The 20,151-nt window shown below is 47.9% G+C and overlaps 13 non-coding genes across 13 annotated transcripts; all 13 read left to right on the forward strand.

Annotated features, from left to right (window-relative positions):
* Positions 1-1,023: 1,023 nt before the first annotated feature.
* On the forward strand, positions 1,024-1,214 carry LOC142684913 (U2 spliceosomal RNA). The gene has a single exon (XR_012854491.1). It is a non-coding gene; the product is annotated as a U2 spliceosomal RNA (small nuclear RNA).
* A 1,277-nt stretch (positions 1,215-2,491) lies between these two features.
* LOC142684914 (U2 spliceosomal RNA) lies at positions 2,492-2,682 on the forward strand. The gene has a single exon (XR_012854492.1). It is a non-coding gene; the product is annotated as a U2 spliceosomal RNA (small nuclear RNA).
* Positions 2,683-3,982: 1,300 nt separating this feature from the next.
* Positions 3,983-4,173, forward strand: LOC142684915 (U2 spliceosomal RNA). The gene has a single exon (XR_012854493.1). It is a non-coding gene; the product is annotated as a U2 spliceosomal RNA (small nuclear RNA).
* Positions 4,174-5,453: 1,280 nt separating this feature from the next.
* LOC142684917 (U2 spliceosomal RNA) lies at positions 5,454-5,644 on the forward strand. The gene has a single exon (XR_012854495.1). It is a non-coding gene; the product is annotated as a U2 spliceosomal RNA (small nuclear RNA).
* Positions 5,645-6,928: 1,284 nt separating this feature from the next.
* Positions 6,929-7,119, forward strand: LOC142684918 (U2 spliceosomal RNA). The gene has a single exon (XR_012854496.1). It is a non-coding gene; the product is annotated as a U2 spliceosomal RNA (small nuclear RNA).
* Positions 7,120-8,411: 1,292 nt separating this feature from the next.
* On the forward strand, positions 8,412-8,602 carry LOC142684920 (U2 spliceosomal RNA). The gene has a single exon (XR_012854497.1). It is a non-coding gene; the product is annotated as a U2 spliceosomal RNA (small nuclear RNA).
* A 1,284-nt stretch (positions 8,603-9,886) lies between these two features.
* LOC142684921 (U2 spliceosomal RNA) lies at positions 9,887-10,077 on the forward strand. Its single transcript, XR_012854498.1, has one exon. It is a non-coding gene; the product is annotated as a U2 spliceosomal RNA (small nuclear RNA).
* Positions 10,078-11,349: 1,272 nt separating this feature from the next.
* On the forward strand, positions 11,350-11,540 carry LOC142684922 (U2 spliceosomal RNA). The gene has a single exon (XR_012854499.1). It is a non-coding gene; the product is annotated as a U2 spliceosomal RNA (small nuclear RNA).
* Positions 11,541-12,829: 1,289 nt separating this feature from the next.
* LOC142684923 (U2 spliceosomal RNA) lies at positions 12,830-13,020 on the forward strand. The gene has a single exon (XR_012854500.1). It is a non-coding gene; the product is annotated as a U2 spliceosomal RNA (small nuclear RNA).
* A 1,284-nt stretch (positions 13,021-14,304) lies between these two features.
* Positions 14,305-14,495, forward strand: LOC142685089 (U2 spliceosomal RNA). Its single transcript, XR_012854650.1, has one exon. It is a non-coding gene; the product is annotated as a U2 spliceosomal RNA (small nuclear RNA).
* Positions 14,496-15,779: 1,284 nt separating this feature from the next.
* On the forward strand, positions 15,780-15,970 carry LOC142684924 (U2 spliceosomal RNA). The gene has a single exon (XR_012854501.1). It is a non-coding gene; the product is annotated as a U2 spliceosomal RNA (small nuclear RNA).
* Positions 15,971-17,246: 1,276 nt separating this feature from the next.
* Positions 17,247-17,437, forward strand: LOC142684925 (U2 spliceosomal RNA). The gene has a single exon (XR_012854502.1). It is a non-coding gene; the product is annotated as a U2 spliceosomal RNA (small nuclear RNA).
* A 1,308-nt stretch (positions 17,438-18,745) lies between these two features.
* On the forward strand, positions 18,746-18,936 carry LOC142685097 (U2 spliceosomal RNA). The gene has a single exon (XR_012854657.1). It is a non-coding gene; the product is annotated as a U2 spliceosomal RNA (small nuclear RNA).
* The last annotated feature ends 1,215 nt before the right edge of the window (positions 18,937-20,151 follow it).

A 20,151-nucleotide genomic window follows, 5' to 3' on the forward strand; every position in this document is an offset into this window, starting at 1 on the left:
TTTAGGTAAGTTAAAGAGCTGCACCTGAGCCAGCCACTGATTGATTGATTGATTGATTGATTGATTGATTGATTGATTGATTGATGCAGCACAACAGTCAAATAGTGGAGTGGAGTAGGGGAACAGCAAACAGCCAATAAAGCAGCCCGCCCGCTCGCCTGCCCGCCACAATGGACCTACCTGTGTACACTAGATGGATGTGATGGAATGTACTGTCGTCCCTACATTTCAAGAAGAAGTAAGAATTGCAGTTGCAACAAAGCCTTGCTTGCCTACAAAGAGAGCAGCAATTTGGATTTGTTACTATGTTACCTAGAAGAATAACAAACTGTGCAAGGATGGAGGTTGTAGGAGCAAGGAGAAGTTGTCTGTAAAGTTGGTGGATGCCTATTTTCCATTTTGCAGTCCCTTGTCTCCCTCTTGTGGCCTCCTGGAGGCAACTAGCTGTGCAAAAAAAAGACAGCCTGGCGGCCGGCTGTTGCAGTGTTGCCCTCTCAGGCAACACTGAGTGACTGACTGAGCCTCACCGTCTTATATAAAGTTCAGACGGAACTTTGCACGTGTCATAGTGGAGCCCTCAGGATTCCAGAGCCAGCTTTCTGACATCATAATGGGGCCTCAGAGATAAAAGCCTGGGCCCAGGCAGTGTTGGTCAGTGCTGCTCAGCAGGCAGCACTGGACTGGACTGGATTACAGCTGATACAAGGTGTGAAGGAACAAGGGGTGGCTGTGGGCATGCACTTGCTGCCGCTGCCAGTGTTTATCTGCATGGCAGCAGGGCATTTGGGCGTTGCCAGGAAGGCGTTTTTATGTAGATTCCTCCTCTTTCAGCACTGCATTGTGGTGCAAGCAAAAGAAGCAAATCCTGTCTGGCTTCCTCTCCGGCCTTTATTCACCTCCCGTGTAGCTGTGAGTGTGTGAGCCTGCAGGGCCCCATGGAATTGCCTAGAAGTAGGCTGAATCGCTGCAAGGGCTGAACAGCAGTATCGGGCAGGCTCGGGCAACGCGCGGCCCGTTCGGGTTATCGCTTCTCGGCCTTTTGGCTAAGATCAAGTGTAGTATCTGTTCTTATCAGTTTAATATCTGATACGTCCCCTATCTGGGGACCATATATTAAATGGATTTTTAGAACAGGGAGATGGAAATAGAGCTTGCTCTGTCCACTCCACGCATTGACCTGGTATTGCAGTATTTCCAGGACCGGTGCACCCTTTCCTTATGTGTTGACTAAAAGCAGATTCCAAAAGTGTTTTTTGTCTTTGCTATTGTTTCTGTCTTTCTGAAGGGATCTCCCCTTTTAATCCCATTATTTCAACACCTGTTGGACAATGCAGAGTGATAATGAGCTCATTGATTAAATGCAATTAATGAATAGATTGCCACCTCTTGTTGTGTGTCGTCTGTGTTTCTGTGTTTCCGGCATTTCACATTGGAACACCTCATTCACCTTCCTTGTCTTCTCTCCGCCCTCCCTTTTAGGTAAGTTAAAGAGCTGCACCTGAGCCAGCCACTTGATTGATTGATTGATTGATTGATTGATTGATTGATTGATGCAGCACAACAGTCAAATAGTGGAGTGGAGTAGGGGAACAGCAAACAGCCAATAAAGCAGCCCGCCCGCTCGCCTGCCCGCCACAATGGACCTACCTGTGTACACTAGATGGATGTGATGGAATGTACTGTCGTCCCTACATTTCAAGAAGAAGTAAGAATTGCAGTTGCAACAAAGCCTTGCTTGCCTACAAAGAGAGCAGCAATTTGGATTTGTTACTATGTTACCTAGAAGAATAACAAACTGTGCAAGGATGGAGGTTGTAGGAGCAAGGAGAAGTTGTCTGTAAAGTTGGTGGATGCCTATTTTCCATTTTGCAGTCCCTTGTCTCCCTCTTGTGGCCTCCTGGAGGCAACTAGCTGTGCAAAAAAAAGACAGCCTGGCGGCCGGCTGTTGCAGTGTTGCCCTCTCAGGCAACACTGAGTGACTGACTGAGCCTCACCGTCTTATATAAAGTTCAGACGGAACTTTGCACGTGTCATAGTGGAGCCCTCAGGATTCCAGAGCCAGCTTTCTGACATCATAATGGGGCCTCAGAGATAAAAGCCTGGGCCCAGGCAGTGTTGGTCAGTGCTGCTCAGCCAGGCAGCACTGGACTGGACTGGATTACAGCTGATACAAGGTGTGAAGGAACAAGGGGTGGCTGTGGGCATGCACTTGCTGCCGCTGCCAGTGTTTATCTGCATGGCAGCAGGGCATTTGGGCGTTGCCAGGAAGGCGTTTTTATGTAGATTCCTCCTCTTTCAGCACTGCATTGTGGTGCAAGCAAAAGAAGCAAATCCTGTCTGGCTTCCTCTCCGGCCTTTATTCACCTCCCGTGTAGCTGTGAGTGTGTGAGCCTGCAGGGCCCCATGGAATTGCCTAGAAGTAGGCTGAATCGCTGCAAGGGCTGAACAGCAGTATCGGGCAGGCTCGGGCAACGCGCGGCCCGTTCGGGTTATCGCTTCTCGGCCTTTTGGCTAAGATCAAGTGTAGTATCTGTTCTTATCAGTTTAATATCTGATACGTCCCCTATCTGGGGACCATATATTAAATGGATTTTTAGAACAGGGAGATGGAAATAGAGCTTGCTCTGTCCACTCCACGCATTGACCTGGTATTGCAGTATTTCCAGGACCGGTGCACCCTTTCCTTATGTGTTGACTAAAAGCAGATTCCAAAAGTGTTTTTTGTCTTTGCTATTGTTTCTGTCTTTCTGAAGGGATCTCCCCTTTTAATCCCATTATTTCAACACCTGTTGGACAATGCATGAGTGATAATGAGCTCATTGATTAAATGCAATTAATGAATAGATTGCCACCTCTTGTTGTGTGTCGTCTGTGTTTCTGTGTTTCCGGCATTTCACATTGGAACACCTCATTCACCTTCCTTGTCTTCTCTCCGCCCTCCCTTTTAGGTAAGTTAAAGAGCTGCACCTGAGCCAGCCACTGATTGATTGATTGATTGATTGATTGATTGATTGATTGATTGATTGATTGATTGATTGATTGATGCAGCACAACAGTCAAATAGTGGAGTGGAGTAGGGGAACAGCAAACAGCCAATAAAGCAGCCCGCCCGCTCGCCTGCCCGCCACAATGGACCTACCTGTGTACACTAGATGGATGTGATGGAATGTACTGTCGTCCCTACATTTCAAGAAGAAGTAAGAATTGCAGTTGCAACAAAGCCTTGCTTGCCTACAAAGAGAGCAGCAATTTGGATTTGTTACTATGTTACCTAGAAGAATAACAAACTGTGCAAGGATGGAGGTTGTAGGAGCAAGGAGAAGTTGTCTGTAAAGTTGGTGGATGCCTATTTTCCATTTTGCAGTCCCTTGTCTCCCTCTTGTGGCCTCCTGGAGGCAACTAGCTGTGCAAAAAAAAGACAGCCTGGCGGCCGGCTGTTGCAGTGTTGCCCTCTCAGGCAACACTGAGTGACTGACTGAGCCTCACCGTCTTATATAAAGTTCAGACGGAACTTTGCACGTGTCATAGTGGAGCCCTCAGGATTCCAGAGCCAGCTTTCTGACATCATAATGGGGCCTCAGAGATAAAAGCCTGGGCCCAGGCAGTGTTGGTCAGTGCTGCTCAGCAGGCAGCACTGGACTGGACTGGATTACAGCTGATACAAGGTGTGAAGGAACAAGGGGTGGCTGTGGGCATGCACTTGCTGCCGCTGCCAGTGTTTATCTGCATGGCAGCAGGGCATTTGGGCGTTGCCAGGAAGGCGTTTTTATGTAGATTCCTCCTCTTTCAGCACTGCATTGTGGTGCAAGCAAAAGAAGCAAATCCTGTCTGGCTTCCTCTCCGGCCTTTATTCACCTCCCGTGTAGCTGTGAGTGTGTGAGCCTGCAGGGCCCCATGGAATTGCCTAGAAGTAGGCTGAATCGCTGCAAGGGCTGAACAGCAGTATCGGGCAGGCTCGGGCAACGCGCGGCCCGTTCGGGTTATCGCTTCTCGGCCTTTTGGCTAAGATCAAGTGTAGTATCTGTTCTTATCAGTTTAATATCTGATACGTCCCCTATCTGGGGACCATATATTAAATGGATTTTTAGAACAGGGAGATGGAAATAGAGCTTGCTCTGTCCACTCCACGCATTGACCTGGTATTGCAGTATTTCCAGGACCGGTGCACCCTTTCCTTATGTGTTGACTAAAAGCAGATTCCAAAAGTGTTTTTTGTCTTTGCTATTGTTTCTGTCTTTCTGAAGGGATCTCCCCTTTTAATCCCATTATTTCAACACCTGTTGGACAATGCATGAGTGATAATGAGCTCATTGATTAAATGCAATTAATGAATAGATTGCCACCTCTTGTTGTGTGTCGTCTGTGTTTCTGTGTTTCCGGCATTTCACATTGGAACACCTCATTCACCTTCCTTGTCTTCTCTCCGCCCTCCCTTTTAGGTAAGTTAAAGAGCTGCACCTGAGCCAGCCACTGATTGATTGATTGATTGATTGATTGATTGATTGATTGATTGATGCAGCACAACAGTCAAATAGTGGAGTGGAGTAGGGGAACAGCAAACAGCCAATAAAGCAGCCCGCCCGCTCGCCTGCCCGCCACAATGGACCTACCTGTGTACACTAGATGGATGTGATGGAATGTACTGTCGTCCCTACATTTCAAGAAGAAGTAAGAATTGCAGTTGCAACAAAGCCTTGCTTGCCTACAAAGAGAGCAGCAATTTGGATTTGTTACTATGTTACCTAGAAGAATAACAAACTGTGCAAGGATGGAGGTTGTAGGAGCAAGGAGAAGTTGTCTGTAAAGTTGGTGGATGCCTATTTTCCATTTTGCAGTCCCTTGTCTCCCTCTTGTGGCCTCCTGGAGGCAACTAGCTGTGCAAAAAAAAGACAGCCTGGCGGCCGGCTGTTGCAGTGTTGCCCTCTCAGGCAACACTGAGTGACTGACTGAGCCTCACCGTCTTATATAAAGTTCAGACGGAACTTTGCACGTGTCATAGTGGAGCCCTCAGGATTCCAGAGCCAGCTTTCTGACATCATAATGGGGCCTCAGAGATAAAATCCTGGGCCCAGGCAGTGTTGGTCAGTGCTGCTCAGCAGGCAGCACTGGACTGGACTGGATTACAGCTGATACAAGGTGTGAAGGAACAAGGGGTGGCTGTGGGCATGCACTTGCTGCCGCTGCCAGTGTTTATCTGCATGGCAGCAGGGCATTTGGGCGTTGCCAGGAAGGCGTTTTTATGTAGATTCCTCCTCTTTCAGCACTGCATTGTGGTGCAAGCAAAAGAAGCAAATCCTGTCTGGCTTCCTCTCCGGCCTTTATTCACCTCCCGTGTAGCTGTGAGTGTGTGAGCCTGCAGGGCCCCATGGAATTGCCTAGAAGTAGGCTGAATCGCTGCAAGGGCTGAACAGCAGTATCGGGCAGGCTCGGGCAACGCGCGGCCCGTTCGGGTTATCGCTTCTCGGCCTTTTGGCTAAGATCAAGTGTAGTATCTGTTCTTATCAGTTTAATATCTGATACGTCCCCTATCTGGGGACCATATATTAAATGGATTTTTAGAACAGGGAGATGGAAATAGAGCTTGCTCTGTCCACTCCACGCATTGACCTGGTATTGCAGTATTTCCAGGACCGGTGCACCCTTTCCTTATGTGTTGACTAAAAGCAGATTCCAAAAGTGTTTTTTGTCTTTGCTATTGTTTCTGTCTTTCTGAAGGGATCTCCCCTTTTAATCCCATTATTTCAACACCTGTTGGACAATGCATGAGTAATAATGAGCTCATTGATTAAATGCAATTAATGAATAGATTGCCACCTCTTGTTGTGTGTCGTCTGTGTTTCTGTGTTTCCGGCATTTCACATTGGAACACCTCATTCACCTTCCTTGTCTTCTCTCCGCCCTCCCTTTTAGGTAAGTTAAAGAGCTGCACCTGAGCCAGCCACTGATTGATTGATTGATTGATTGATTGATTGATTGATTGATTGATTGATGCAGCACAACAGTCAAATAGTGGAGTGGAGTAGGGGAACAGCAAACAGCCAATAAAGCAGCCCGCCCGCTCGCCTGCCCGCCACAATGGACCTACCTGTGTACACTAGATGGATGTGATGGAATGTACTGTCGTCCCTACATTTCAAGAAGAAGTAAGAATTGCAGTTGCAACAAAGCCTTGCTTGCCTACAAAGAGAGCAGCAATTTGGATTTGTTACTATGTTACCTAGAAGAATAACAAACTGTGCAAGGATGGAGGTTGTAGGAGCAAGGAGAAGTTGTCTGTAAAGTTGGTGGATGCCTATTTTCCATTTTGCAGTCCCTTGTCTCCCTCTTGTGGCCTCCTGGAGGCAACTAGCTGTGCAAAAAAAAGACAGCCCGGCGGCCGGCTGTTGCAGTGTTGCCCTCTCAGGCAACACTGAGTGACTGACTGAGCCTCACCGTCTTATATAAAGTTCAGACGGAACTTTGCACGTGTCATAGTGGAGCCCTCAGGATTCCAGAGCCAGCTTTCTGACATCATAATGGGGCCTCAGAGATAAAAGCCTGGGCCCAGGCAGTGTTGGTCAGTGCTGCTCAGCAGGCAGCACTGGACTGGACTGGATTACAGCTGATACAAGGTGTGAAGGAACAAGGGGTGGCTGTGGGCATGCACTTGCTGCCGCTGCCAGTGTTTATCTGCATGGCAGCAGGGCATTTGGGCGTTGCCAGGAAGGCGTTTTTATGTAGATTCCTCCTCTTTCAGCACTGCATTGTGGTGCAAGCAAAAGAAGCAAATCCTGTCTGGCTTCCTCTCCGGCCTTTATTCACCTCCCGTGTAGCTGTGAGTGTGTGAGCCTGCAGGGCCCCATGGAATTGCCTAGAAGTAGGCTGAATCGCTGCAAGGGCTGAACAGCAGTATCGGGCAGGCTCGGGCAACGCGCGGCCCGTTCGGGTTATCGCTTCTCGGCCTTTTGGCTAAGATCAAGTGTAGTATCTGTTCTTATCAGTTTAATATCTGATACGTCCCCTATCTGGGGACCATATATTAAATGGATTTTTAGAACAGGGAGATGGAAATAGAGCTTGCTCTGTCCACTCCACGCATTGACCTGGTATTGCAGTATTTCCAGGACCGGTGCACCCTTTCCTTATGTGTTGACTAAAAGCAGATTCCAAAAGTGTTTTTTGTCTTTGCTATTGTTTCTGTCTTTCTGAAGGGATCTCCCCTTTTAATCCCATTATTTCAACACCTGTTGGACAATGCATGAGTGATAATGAGCTCATTGATTAAATGCAATTAATGAATAGATTGCCACCTCTTGTTGTGTGTCGTCTGTGTTTCTGTGTTTCCGGCATTTCACATTGGAACACCTCATTCACCTTCCTTGTCTTCTCTCCGCCCTCCCTTTTAGGTAAGTTAAAGAGCTGCACCTGAGCCAGCCACTGATTGATTGATTGATTGATTGATTGATTGATTGATTGATTGATTGATTGATTGATGCAGCACAACAGTCAAATAGTGGAGTGGAGTAGGGGAACAGCAAACAGCCAATAAAGCAGCCCGCCCGCTCGCCTGCCCGCCACAATGGACCTACCTGTGTACACTAGATGGATGTGATGGAATGTACTGTCGTCCCTACATTTCAAGAAGAAGTAAGAATTGCAGTTGCAACAAAGCCTTGCTTGCCTACAAAGAGAGCAGCAATTTGGATTTGTTACTATGTTACCTAGAAGAATAACAAACTGTGCAAGGATGGAGGTTGTAGGAGCAAGGAGAAGTTGTCTGTAAAGTTGGTGGATGCCTATTTTCCATTTTGCAGTCCCTTGTCTCCCTCTTGTGGCCTCCTGGAGGCAACTAGCTGTGCAAAAAAAAGACAGCCTGGCGGCCGGCTGTTGCAGTGTTGCCCTCTCAGGCAACACTGAGTGACTGACTGAGCCTCACCGTCTTATATAAAGTTCAGACGGAACTTTGCACGTGTCATAGTGGAGCCCTCAGGATTCCAGAGCCAGCTTTCTGACATCATAATGGGGCCTCAGAGATAAAAGCCTGGGCCCAGGCAGTGTTGGTCAGTGCTGCTCAGCAGGCAGCACTGGACTGGACTGGATTACAGCTGATACAAGGTGTGAAGGAACAAGGGGTGGCTGTGGGCATGCACTTGCTGCCGCTGCCAGTGTTTATCTGCATGGCAGCAGGGCATTTGGGTGTTGCCAGGAAGGCGTTTTTATGTAGATTCCTCCTCTTTCAGCACTGCATTGTGGTGCAAGCAAAAGAAGCAAATCCTGTCTGGCTTCCTCTCCGGCCTTTATTCACCTCCCGTGTAGCTGTGAGTGTGTGAGCCTGCAGGGCCCCATGGAATTGCCTAGAAGTAGGCTGAATCGCTGCAAGGGCTGAACAGCAGTATCGGGCAGGCTCGGGCAACGCGCGGCCCGTTCGGGTTATCGCTTCTCGGCCTTTTGGCTAAGATCAAGTGTAGTATCTGTTCTTATCAGTTTAATATCTGATACGTCCCCTATCTGGGGACCATATATTAAATGGATTTTTAGAACAGGGAGATGGAAATAGAGCTTGCTCTGTCCACTCCACGCATTGACCTGGTATTGCAGTATTTCCAGGACCGGTGCACCCTTTCCTTATGTGTTGACTAAAAGCAGATTCCAAAAGTTTTTTTTGTCTTTGCTATTGTTTCTGTCTTTCTGAAGGGATCTCCCCTTTTAATCCCATTATTTCAACACCTGTTGGACAATGCATGAGTGATAATGAGCTCATTGATTAAATGCAATTAATGAATAGATTGCCACCTCTTGTTGTGTGTCGTCTGTGTTTCTGTGTTTCCGGCATTTCACATTGGAACACCTCATTCACCTTCCTTGTCTTCTCTCCGCCCTCCCTTTTAGGTAAGTTAAAGAGCTGCACCTGAGCCAGCCACTGATTGATTGATTGATTGATTGATTGATTGATTGATTGATTGATTGATGCAGCACAACAGTCAAATAGTGGAGTGGAGTAGGGGAACAGCAAACAGCCAATAAAGCAGCCCGCCCGCTCGCCTGCCCGCCACAATGGACCTACCTGTGTACACTAGATGGATGTGATGGAATGTACTGTCGTCCCTACATTTCAAGAAGAAGTAAGAATTGCAGTTGCAACAAAGCCTTGCTTGCCTACAAAGAGAGCAGCAATTTGGATTTGTTACTATGTTACCTAGAAGAATAACAAACTGTGCAAGGATGGAGGTTGTAGGAGCAAGGAGAAGTTGTCTGTAAAGTTGGTGGATGCCTATTTTCCATTTTGCAGTCCCTTGTCTCCCTCTTGTGGCCTCCTGGAGGCAACTAGCTGTGCAAAAAAAAGACAGCCTGGCGGCCGGCTGTTGCAGTGTTGCCCTCTCAGGCAACACTGAGTGACTGACTGAGCCTCACCGTCTTATATAAAGTTCAGACGGAACTTTGCACGTGTCATAGTGGAGCCCTCAGGATTCCAGAGCCAGCTTTCTGACATCATAATGGGGCCTCAGAGATAAAAGCCTGGGCCCAGGCAGTGTTGGTCAGTGCTGCTCAGCAGGCAGCACTGGACTGGACTGGATTACAGCTGATACAAGGTGTGAAGGAACAAGGGGTGGCTGTGGGCATGCACTTGCTGCCGCTGCCAGTGTTTATCTGCATGGCAGCAGGGCATTTGGGCGTTGCCAGGAAGTCATTTTTATGTAGATTCCTCCTCTTTCAGCACTGCATTGTGGTGCAAGCAAAAGAAGCAAATCCTGTCTGGCTTCCTCTCCGGCCTTTATTCACCTCCCGTGTAGCTGTGAGTGTGTGAGCCTGCAGGGCCCCATGGAATTGCCTAGAAGTAGGCTGAATCGCTGCAAGGGCTGAACAGCAGTATCGGGCAGGCTCGGGCAACGCGCGACCCGTTCGGGTTATCGCTTCTCGGCCTTTTGGCTAAGATCAAGTGTAGTATCTGTTCTTATCAGTTTAATATCTGATACGTCCCCTATCTGGGGACCATATATTAAATGGATTTTTAGAACAGGGAGATGGAAATAGAGCTTGCTCTGTCCACTCCACGCATTGACCTGGTATTGCAGTATTTCCAGGACCGGTGCACCCTTTCCTTATGTGTTGACTAAAAGCAGATTCCAAAAGTGTTTTTTGTCTTTGCTATTGTTTCTGTCTTTCTGAAGGGATCTCCCCTTTTAATCCCATTATTTCAACACCTGTTGGACAATGCATGAGTGATAATGAGCTCATTGATTAAATGCAATTAATGAATAGATTGCCACCTCTTGTTGTGTGTCGTCTGTGTTTCTGTGTTTCCGGCATTTCACATTGGAACACCTCATTCACCTTCCTTGTCTTCTCTCCGCCCTCCCTTTTAGGTAAGTTAAAGAGCTGCACCTGAGCCAGCCACTGATTGATTGATTGATTGATTGATTGATTGATTGATGCAGCACAACAGTCAAATAGTGGAGTGGAGTAGGGGAACAGCAAACAGCCAATAAAGCAGCCCGCCCGCTCGCCTGCCCGCCACAATGGACCTACCTGTGTACACTAGATGGATGTGATGGAATGTACTGTCGTCCCTACATTTCAAGAAGAAGTAAGAATTGCAGTTGCAACAAAGCCTTGCTTGCCTACAAAGAGAGCAGCAATTTGGATTTGTTACTATGTTACCTAGAAGAATAACAAACTGTGCAAGGATGGAGGTTGTAGGAGCAAGGAGAAGTTGTCTGTAAAGTTGGTGGATGCCTATTTTCCATTTTGCAGTCCCTTGTCTCCCTCTTGTGGCCTCCTGGAGGCAACTAGCTGTGCAAAAAAAAGACAGCCTGGCGGCCGGCTGTTGCAGTGTTGCCCTCTCAGGCAACACTGAGTGACTGACTGAGCCTCACCGTCTTATATAAAGTTCAGACGGAACTTTGCACGTGTCATAGTGGAGCCCTCAGGATTCCAGAGCCAGCTTTCTGACATCATAATGGGGCCTCAGAGATAAAAGCCTGGGCCCAGGCAGTGTTGGTCAGTGCTGCTCAGCAGGCAGCACTGGACTGGACTGGATTACAGCTGATACAAGGTGTGAAGGAACAAGGGGTGGCTGTGGGCATGCACTTGCTGCCGCTGCCAGTGTTTATCTGCATGGCAGCAGGGCATTTGGGCGTTGCCAGGAAGGCGTTTTTATGTAGATTCCTCCTCTTTCAGCACTGCATTGTGGTGCAAGCAAAAGAAGCAAATCCTGTCTGGCTTCCTCTCCGGCCTTTATTCACCTCCCGTGTAGCTGTGAGTGTGTGAGCCTGCAGGGCCCCATGGAATTGCCTAGAAGTAGGCTGAATCGCTGCAAGGGCTGAACAGCAGTATCGGGCAGGCTCGGGCAACGCGCGGCCCGTTCGGGTTATCGCTTCTCGGCCTTTTGGCTAAGATCAAGTGTAGTATCTGTTCTTATCAGTTTAATATCTGATACGTCCCCTATCTGGGGACCATATATTAAATGGATTTTTAGAACAGGGAGATGGAAATAGAGCTTGCTCTGTCCACTCCACGCATTGACCTGGTATTGCAGTATTTCCAGGACCGGTGCACCCTTTCCTTATGTGTTGACTAAAAGCAGATTCCAAAAGTGTTTTTTTGTCTTTGCTATTGTTTCTGTCTTTCTGAAGGGATCTCCCCTTTTAATCCCATTATTTCAACACCTGTTGGACAATGCATGAGTGATAATGAGCTCATTGATTAAATGCAATTAATGAATAGATTGCCACCTCTTGTTGTGTGTCGTCTGTGTTTCTGTGTTTCCGGCATTTCACATTGGAACACCTCATTCACCTTCCTTGTCTTCTCTCCGCCCTCCCTTTTAGGTAAGTTAAAGAGCTGCACCTGAGCCAGCCACTGATTGATTGATTGATTGATTGATTGATTGATTGATTGATTGATTGATTGATGCAGCACAACAGTCAAATAGTGGAGTGGAGTAGGGGAACAGCAAACAGCCAATAAAGCAGCCCGCCCGCTCGCCTGCCCGCCACAATGGACCTACCTGTGTACACTAGATGGATGTGATGGAATGTACTGTCGTCCCTACATTTCAAGAAGAAGTAAGAATTGCAGTTGCAACAAAGCCTTGCTTGCCTACAAAGAGAGCAGCAATTTGGATTTGTTACTATGTTACCTAGAAGAATAACAAACTGTGCAAGGATGGAGGTTGTAGGAGCAAGGAGAAGTTGTCTGTAAAGTTGGTGGATGCCTATTTTCCATTTTGCAGTCCCTTGTCTCCCTCTTGTGGCCTCCTGGAGGCAACTAGCTGTGCAAAAAAAAGACAGCCTGGCGGCCGGCTGTTGCAGTGTTGCCCTCTCAGGCAACACTGAGTGACTGACTGAGCCTCACCGTCTTATATAAAGTTCAGACGGAACTTTGCACGTGTCATAGTGGAGCCCTCAGGATTCCAGAGCCAGCTTTCTGACATCATAATGGGGCCTCAGAGATAAAAGCCTGGGCCCAGGCAGTGTTGGTCAGTGCTGCTCAGCAGGCAGCACTGGACTGGACTGGATTACAGCTGATACAAGGTGTGAAGGAACAAGGGGTGGCTGTGGGCATGCACTTGCTGCCGCTGCCAGTGTTTATCTGCATGGCAGCAGGGCATTTGGGCGTTGCCAGGAAGGCGTTTTTATGTAGATTCCTCCTCTTTCAGCACTGCATTGTGGTGCAAGCAAAAGAAGCAAATCCTGTCTGGCTTCCTCTCCGGCCTTTATTCACCTCCCGTGTAGCTGTGAGTGTGTGAGCCTGCAGGGCCCCATGGAATTGCCTAGAAGTAGGCTGAATCGCTGCAAGGGCTGAACAGCAGTATCGGGCAGGCTCGGGCAACGCGCGGCCCGTTCGGGTTATCGCTTCTCGGCCTTTTGGCTAAGATCAAGTGTAGTATCTGTTCTTATCAGTTTAATATCTGATACGTCCCCTATCTGGGGACCATATATTAAATGGATTTTTAGAACAGGGAGATGGAAATAGAGCTTGCTCTGTCCACTCCACGCATTGACCTGGTATTGCAGTATTTCCAGGACCGGTGCACCCTTTCCTTATGTGTTGACTAAAAGCAGATTCCAAAAGTGTTTTTTGTCTTTGCTATTGTTTCTGTCTTTCTGAAGGGATCTCCCCTTTTAATCCCATTATTTCAACACCTGTTGGACAATGCATGAGTGATAATGAGCTCATTGATTAAATGCAATTAATGAATAGATTGCCACCTCTTGTTGTGTGTCGTCTGTGTTTCTGTGTTTCCGGCATTTCACATTGGAACACCTCATTCACCTTCCTTGTCTTCTCTCCGCCCTCCCTTTTAGGTAAGTTAAAGAGCTGCACCTGAGCCAGCCACTGATTGATTGATTGATTGATTGATTGATTGATTGATTGATTGATTGATGCAGCACAACAGTCAAATAGTGGAGTGGAGTAGGGGAACAGCAAACAGCCAATAAAGCAGCCCGCCCGCTCGCCTGCCCGCCACAATGGACCTACCTGTGTACACTAGATGGATGTGATGGAATGTACGGTCGTCCCTACATTTCAAGAAGAAGTAAGAATTGCAGTTGCAACAAAGTCTTGCTTGCCTACAAAGAGAGCAGCAATTTGGATTTGTTACTATGTTACCTAGAAGAATAACAAACTGTGCAAGGATGGAGGTTGTAGGAGCAAGGAGAAGTTGTCTGTAAAGTTGGTGGATGCCTATTTTCCATTTTGCAGTCCCTTGTCTCCCTCTTGTGGCCTCCTGGAGGCAACTAGCTGTGCAAAAAAAAGACAGCCTGGCGGCCGGCTGTTGCAGTGTTGCCCTCTCAGGCAACACTGAGTGACTGACTGAGCCTCACCGTCTTATATAAAGTTCAGACGGAACTTTGCACGTGTCATAGTGGAGCCCTCAGGATTCCAGAGCCAGCTTTCTGACATCATAATGGGGCCTCAGAGATAAAAGCCTGGGCCCAGGCAGTGTTGGTCAGTGCTGCTCAGCAGGCAGCACTGGACTGGACTGGATTACAGCTGATACAAGGTGTGAAGGAACAAGGGGTGGCTGTGGGCATGCACTTGCTGCCGCTGCCAGTGTTTATCTGCATGGCAGCAGGGCATTTGGGCGTTGCCAGGAAGGCGTTTTTATGTAGATTCCTCCTCTTTCAGCACTGCATTGTGGTGCAAGCAAAAGAAGCAAATCCTGTCTGGCTTCCTCTCCGGCCTTTATTCACCTCCCGTGTAGCTGTGAGTGTGTGAGCCTGCAGGGCCCCATGGAATTGCCTAGAAGTAGGCTGAATCGCTGCAAGGGCTGAACAGCAGTATCGGGCAGGCTCGGGCAACGCGCGGCCCGTTCGGGTTATCGCTTCTCGGCCTTTTGGCTAAGATCAAGTGTAGTATCTGTTCTTATCAGTTTAATATCTGATACGTCCCCTATCTGGGGACCATATATTAAATGGATTTTTAGAACAGGGAGATGGAAATAGAGCTTGCTCTGTCCATTCCACGCATTGACCTGGTATTGCAGTATTTCCAGGACCGGTGCACCCTTTCCTTATGTGTTGACTAAAAGCAGATTCCAAAAGTGTTTTTTGTCTTTGCTATTGTTTCTGTCTTTCTGAAGGGATCTCCCCTTTTAATCCCATTATTTCAACACCTGTTGGACAATGCATGAGTGATAATGAGCTCATTGATTAAATGCAATTAATGAATAGATTGCCACCTCTTGTTGTGTGTCGTCTGTGTTTCTGTGTTTCCGGCATTTCACATTGGAACACCTCATTCACCTTCCTTGTCTTCTCTCCGCCCTCCCTTTTAGGTAAGTTAAAGAGCTGCACCTGAGCCAGCCACTGATTGATTGATTGATTGATTGATTGATTGATTGATTGATTGATTGATGCAGCACAACAGTCAAATAGTGGAGTGGAGTAGGGGAACAGCAAACAGCCAATAAAGCAGCCCGCCCGCTCGCCTGCCCGCCACAATGGACCTACCTGTGTACACTAGATGGATGTGATGGAATGTACTGTCGTCCCTACATTTCAAGAAGAAGTAAGAATTGCAGTTGCAACAAAGCCTTGCTTGCCTACAAAGAGAGCAGCAATTTGGATTTGTTACTATGTTACCTAGAAGAATAACAAACTGTGCAAGGATGGAGGTTGTAGGAGCAAGGAGAAGTTGTCTGTAAAGTTGGTGGATGCCTATTTTCCATTTTGCAGTCCCTTGTCTCCCTCTTGTGGCCTCCTGGAGGCAACTAGCTGTGCAAAAAAAAGACAGCCTGGCGGCCGGCTGTTGCAGTGTTGCCCTCTCAGGCAACACTGAGTGACTGACTGAGCCTCACCGTCTTATATAAAGTTCAGACGGAACTTTGCACGTGTCATAGTGGAGCCCTCAGGATTCCAGAGCCAGCTTTCTGACATCATAATGGGGCCTCAGAGATAAAAGCCTGGGCCCAGGCAGTGTTGGTCAGTGCTGCTCAGCAGGCAGCACTGGACTGGACTGGATTACAGCTGATACAAGGTGTGAAGGAACAAGGGGTGGCTGTGGGCATGCACTTGCTGCCGCTGCCAGTGTTTATCTGCATGGCAGCAGGGCATTTGGGCGTTGCCAGGAAGGCGTTTTTATGTAGATTCCTCCTCTTTCAGCACTGCATTGTGGTGCAAGCAAAAGAAGCAAATCCTGTCTGGCTTCCTCTCCGGCCTTTATTCACCTCCCGTGTAGCTGTGAGTGTGTGAGCCTGCAGGGCCCCATGGAATTGCCTAGAAGTAGGCTGAATCGCTGCAAGGGCTGAACAGCAGTATCGGGCAGGCTCGGGCAACGCGCGGCCCGTTCGGGTTATCGCTTCTCGGCCTTTTGGCTAAGATCAAGTGTAGTATCTGTTCTTATCAGTTTAATATCTGATACGTCCCCTATCTGGGGACCATATATTAAATGGATTTTTAGAACAGGGAGATGGAAATAGAGCTTGCTCTGTCCACTCCACGCATTGACCTGGTATTGCAGTATTTCCAGGACCGGTGCACCCTTTCCTTATGTGTTGACTAAAAGCAGATTCCAAAAGTGTTTTTTGTCTTTGCTATTGTTTCTGTCTTTCTGAAGGGATCTCCCCTTTTAATCCCATTATTTCAACACCTGTTGGACAATGCATGAGTGATAATGAGCTCATTGATTAAATGCAATTAATGAATAGATTGCCACCTCTTGTTGTGTGTCGTCTGTGTTTCTGTGTTTCCGGCATTTCACATTGGAACACCTCATTCACCTTCCTTGTCTTCTCTCCGCCCTCCCTTTTAGGTAAGTTAAAGAGCTGCACCTGAGCCAGCCACTGATTGATTGATTGATTGATTGATTGATTGATTGATTGATGCAGCACAACAGTCAAATAGTGGAGTGGAGTAGGGGAACAGCAAACAGCCAATAAAGCAGCCCGCCCGCTCGCCTGCCCGCCACAATGGACCTACCTGTGTACACTAGATGGATGTGATGGAATGTACTGTCGTCCCTACATTTCAAGAAGAAGTAAGAATTGCAGTTGCAACAAAGCCTTGCTTGCCTACAAAGAGAGCAGCAATTTGGATTTGTTACTATGTTACCTAGAAGAATAACAAACTGTGCAAGGATGGAGGTTGTAGGAGCAAGGAGAAGTTGTCTGTAAAGTTGGTGGATGCCTATTTTCCATTTTGCAGTCCCTTGTCTCCCTCTTGTGGCCTCCTGGAGGCAACTAGCTGTGCAAAAAAAAGACAGCCTGGCGGCCGGCTGTTGCAGTGTTGCCCTCTCAGGCAACACTGAGTGACTGACTGAGCCTCACCGTCTTATATAAAGTTCAGACGGAACTTTGCACGTGTCATAGTGGAGCCCTCAGGATTCCAGAGCCAGCTTTCTGACATCATAATGGGGCCTCAGAGATAAAAGCCTGGGCCCAGGCAGTGTTGGTCAGTGCTGCTCAGCAGGCAGCACTGGACTGGACTGGATTACAGCTGATACAAGGTGTGAAGGAACAAGGGGTGGCTGTGGGCATGCACTTGCTGCCGCTGCCAGTGTTTATCTGCATGGCAGCAGGGCATTTGGGCGTTGCCAGGAAGGCGTTTTTATGTAGATTCCTCCTCTTTCAGCACTGCATTGTGGTGCAAGCAAAAGAAGCAAATCCTGTCTGGCTTCCTCTCCGGCCTTTATTCACCTCCCGTGTAGCTGTGAGTGTGTGAGCCTGCAGGGCCCCATGGAATTGCCTAGAAGTAGGCTGAATCGCTGCAAGGGCTGAACAGCAGTATCGGGCAGGCTCGGGCAACGCGCGGCCCGTTCGGGTTATCGCTTCTCGGCCTTTTGGCTAAGATCAAGTGTAGTATCTGTTCTTATCAGTTTAATATCTGATACGTCCCCTATCTGGGGACCATATATTAAATGGATTTTTAGAACAGGGAGATGGAAATAGAGCTTGCTCTGTCCACTCCACGCATTGACCTGGTATTGCAGTATTTCCAGGACCGGTGCACCCTTTCCTTATGTGTTTATGTGTTGACTAAAAGCAGATTCCAAAAGTGTTTTTTGTCTTTGCTATTGTTTCTGTCTTTCTGAAGGGATCTCCCCTTTTAATCCCATTATTTCAACACCTGTTGGACAATGCATGAGTGATAATGAGCTCATTGATTAAATGCAATTAATGAATAGATTGCCACCTCTTGTTGTGTGTCGTCTGTGTTTCTGTGTTTCCGGCATTTCACATTGGAACACCTCATTCACCTTCCTTGTCTTCTCTCCGCCCTCCCTTTTAGGTAAGTTAAAGAGCTGCACCTGAGCCAGCCACTGATTGATTGATTGATTGATTGATTGATTGATTGATTGATTGATTGATTGATTGATTGATTGATGCAGCACAACAGTCAAATAGTGGAGTGGAGTAGGGGAACAGCAAACAGCCAATAAAGCAGCCCGCCCGCTCGCCTGCCCGCCACAATGGACCTACCTGTGTACACTAGATGGATGTGATGGAATGTACTGTCGTCCCTACATTTCAAGAAGAAGTAAGAATTGCAGTTGCAACAAAGCCTTGCTTGCCTACAAAGAGAGCAGCAATTTGGATTTGTTACTATGTTACCTAGAAGAATAACAAACTGTGCAAGGATGGAGGTTGTAGGAGCAAGGAGAAGTTGTCTGTAAAGTTGGTGGATGCCTATTTTCCATTTTGCAGTCCCTTGTCTCCCTCTTGTGGCCTCCTGGAGGCAACTAGCTGTGCAAAAAAAAGACAGCCTGGCGGCCGGCTGTTGCAGTGTTGCCCTCTCAGGCAACACTGAGTGACTGACTGAGCCTCACCGTCTTATATAAAGTTCAGACGGAACTTTGCACGTGTCATAGTGGAGCCCTCAGGATTCCAGAGCCAGCTTTCTGACATCATAATGGGGCCTCAGAGATAAAAGCCTGGGCCCAGGCAGTGTTGGTCAGTGCTGCTCAGCAGGCAGCACTGGACTGGACTGGATTACAGCTGATACAAGGTGTGAAGGAACAAGGGGTGGCTGTGGGCATGCACTTGCTGCCGCTGCCAGTGTTTATCTGCATGGCAGCAGGGCATTTGGGCGTTGCCAGGAAGGCGTTTTTATGTAGATTCCTCCTCTTTCAGCACTGCATTGTGGTGCAAGCAAAAGAAGCAAATCCTGTCTGGCTTCCTCTCCGGCCTTTATTCACCTCCCGTGTAGCTGTGAGTGTGTGAGCCTGCAGGGCCCCATGGAATTGCCTAGAAGTAGGCTGAATCGCTGCAAGGGCTGAACAGCAGTATCGGGCAGGCTCGGGCAACGCGCGGCCCGTTCGGGTTATCGCTTCTCGGCCTTTTGGCTAAGATCAGGTGTAGTATCTGTTCTTATCAGTTTAATATCTGATACGTCCCCTATCTGGGGACCATATATTAAATGGATTTTTAGAACAGGGAGATGGAAATAGAGCTTGCTCTGTCCACTCCACGCATTGACCTGGTATTGCAGTATTTCCAGGACCGGTGCACCCTTTCCTTATGTGTTGACTAAAAGCAGATTCCAAAAGTGTTTTTTGTCTTTGCTATTGTTTCTGTCTTTCTGAAGGGATCTCCCCTTTTAATCCCATTATTTCAACACCTGTTGGACAATGCATGAGTGATAATGAGCTCATTGATTAAATGCAATTAATGAATAGATTGCCACCTCTTGTTGTGTGTCGTCTGTGTTTCTGTGTTTCCGGCATTTCACATTGGAACACCTCATTCACCTTCCTTGTCTTCTCTCCGCCCTCCCTTTTAGGTAAGTTAAAGAGCTGCACCTGAGCCAGCCACTGATTGATTGATTGATTGATTGATTGATTGATTGATTGATTGATTGATGCAGCACAACAGTCAAATAGTGGAGTGGAGTAGGGGAACAGCAAACAGCCAATAAAGCAGCCCGCCCGCTCGCCTGCCCGCCACAATGGACCTACCTGTGTACACTAGATGGATGTGATGGAATGTACTGTCGTCCCTACATTTCAAGAAGAAGTAAGAATTGCAGTTGCAACAAAGCCTTGCTTGCCTACAAAGAGAGCAGCAATTTGGATTTGTTACTATGTTACCTAGAAGAATAACAAACTGTGCAAGGATGGAGGTTGTAGGAGCAAGGAGAAGTTGTCTGTAAAGTTGGTGGATGCCTATTTTCCATTTTGCAGTCCCTTGTCTCCCTCTTGTGGCCTCCTGGAGGCAACTAGCTGTGCAAAAAAAAGACAGCCTGGCGGCCGGCTGTTGCAGTGTTGCCCTCTCAGGCAACACTGAGTGACTGACTGAGCCTCACCGTCTTATATAAAGTTCAGACGGAACTTTGCACGTGTCATAGTGGAGCCCTCAGGATTCCAGAGCCAGCTTTCTGACATCATAATGGGGCCTCAGAGATAAAAGCCTGGGCCCAGGCAGTGTTGGTCAGTGCTGCTCAGCAGGCAGCACTGGACTGGACTGGATTACAGCTGATACAAGGTGTGAAGGAACAAGGGGTGGCTGTGGGCATGCACTTGCTGCCGCTGCCAGTGTTTATCTGCATGGCAGCAGGGCATTTGGGCGTTGCCAGGAAGGCGTTTTTATGTAGATTCCTCCTCTTTCAGCACTGCATTGTGGTGCAAGCAAAAGAAGCAAATCCTGTCTGGCTTCCTCTCCGGCCTTTATTCACCTCCCGTGTAGCTGTGAGTGTGTGAGCCTGCAGGGCCCCATGGAATTGCCTAGAAGTA

The sequence above is a fragment of the Rhinoderma darwinii genome (assembly GCF_050947455.1).
Source record: "Rhinoderma darwinii isolate aRhiDar2 chromosome 5 unlocalized genomic scaffold, aRhiDar2.hap1 SUPER_5_unloc_11, whole genome shotgun sequence".
Classification (NCBI taxonomy): Eukaryota; Metazoa; Chordata; class Amphibia; order Anura; family Rhinodermatidae; genus Rhinoderma; species Rhinoderma darwinii.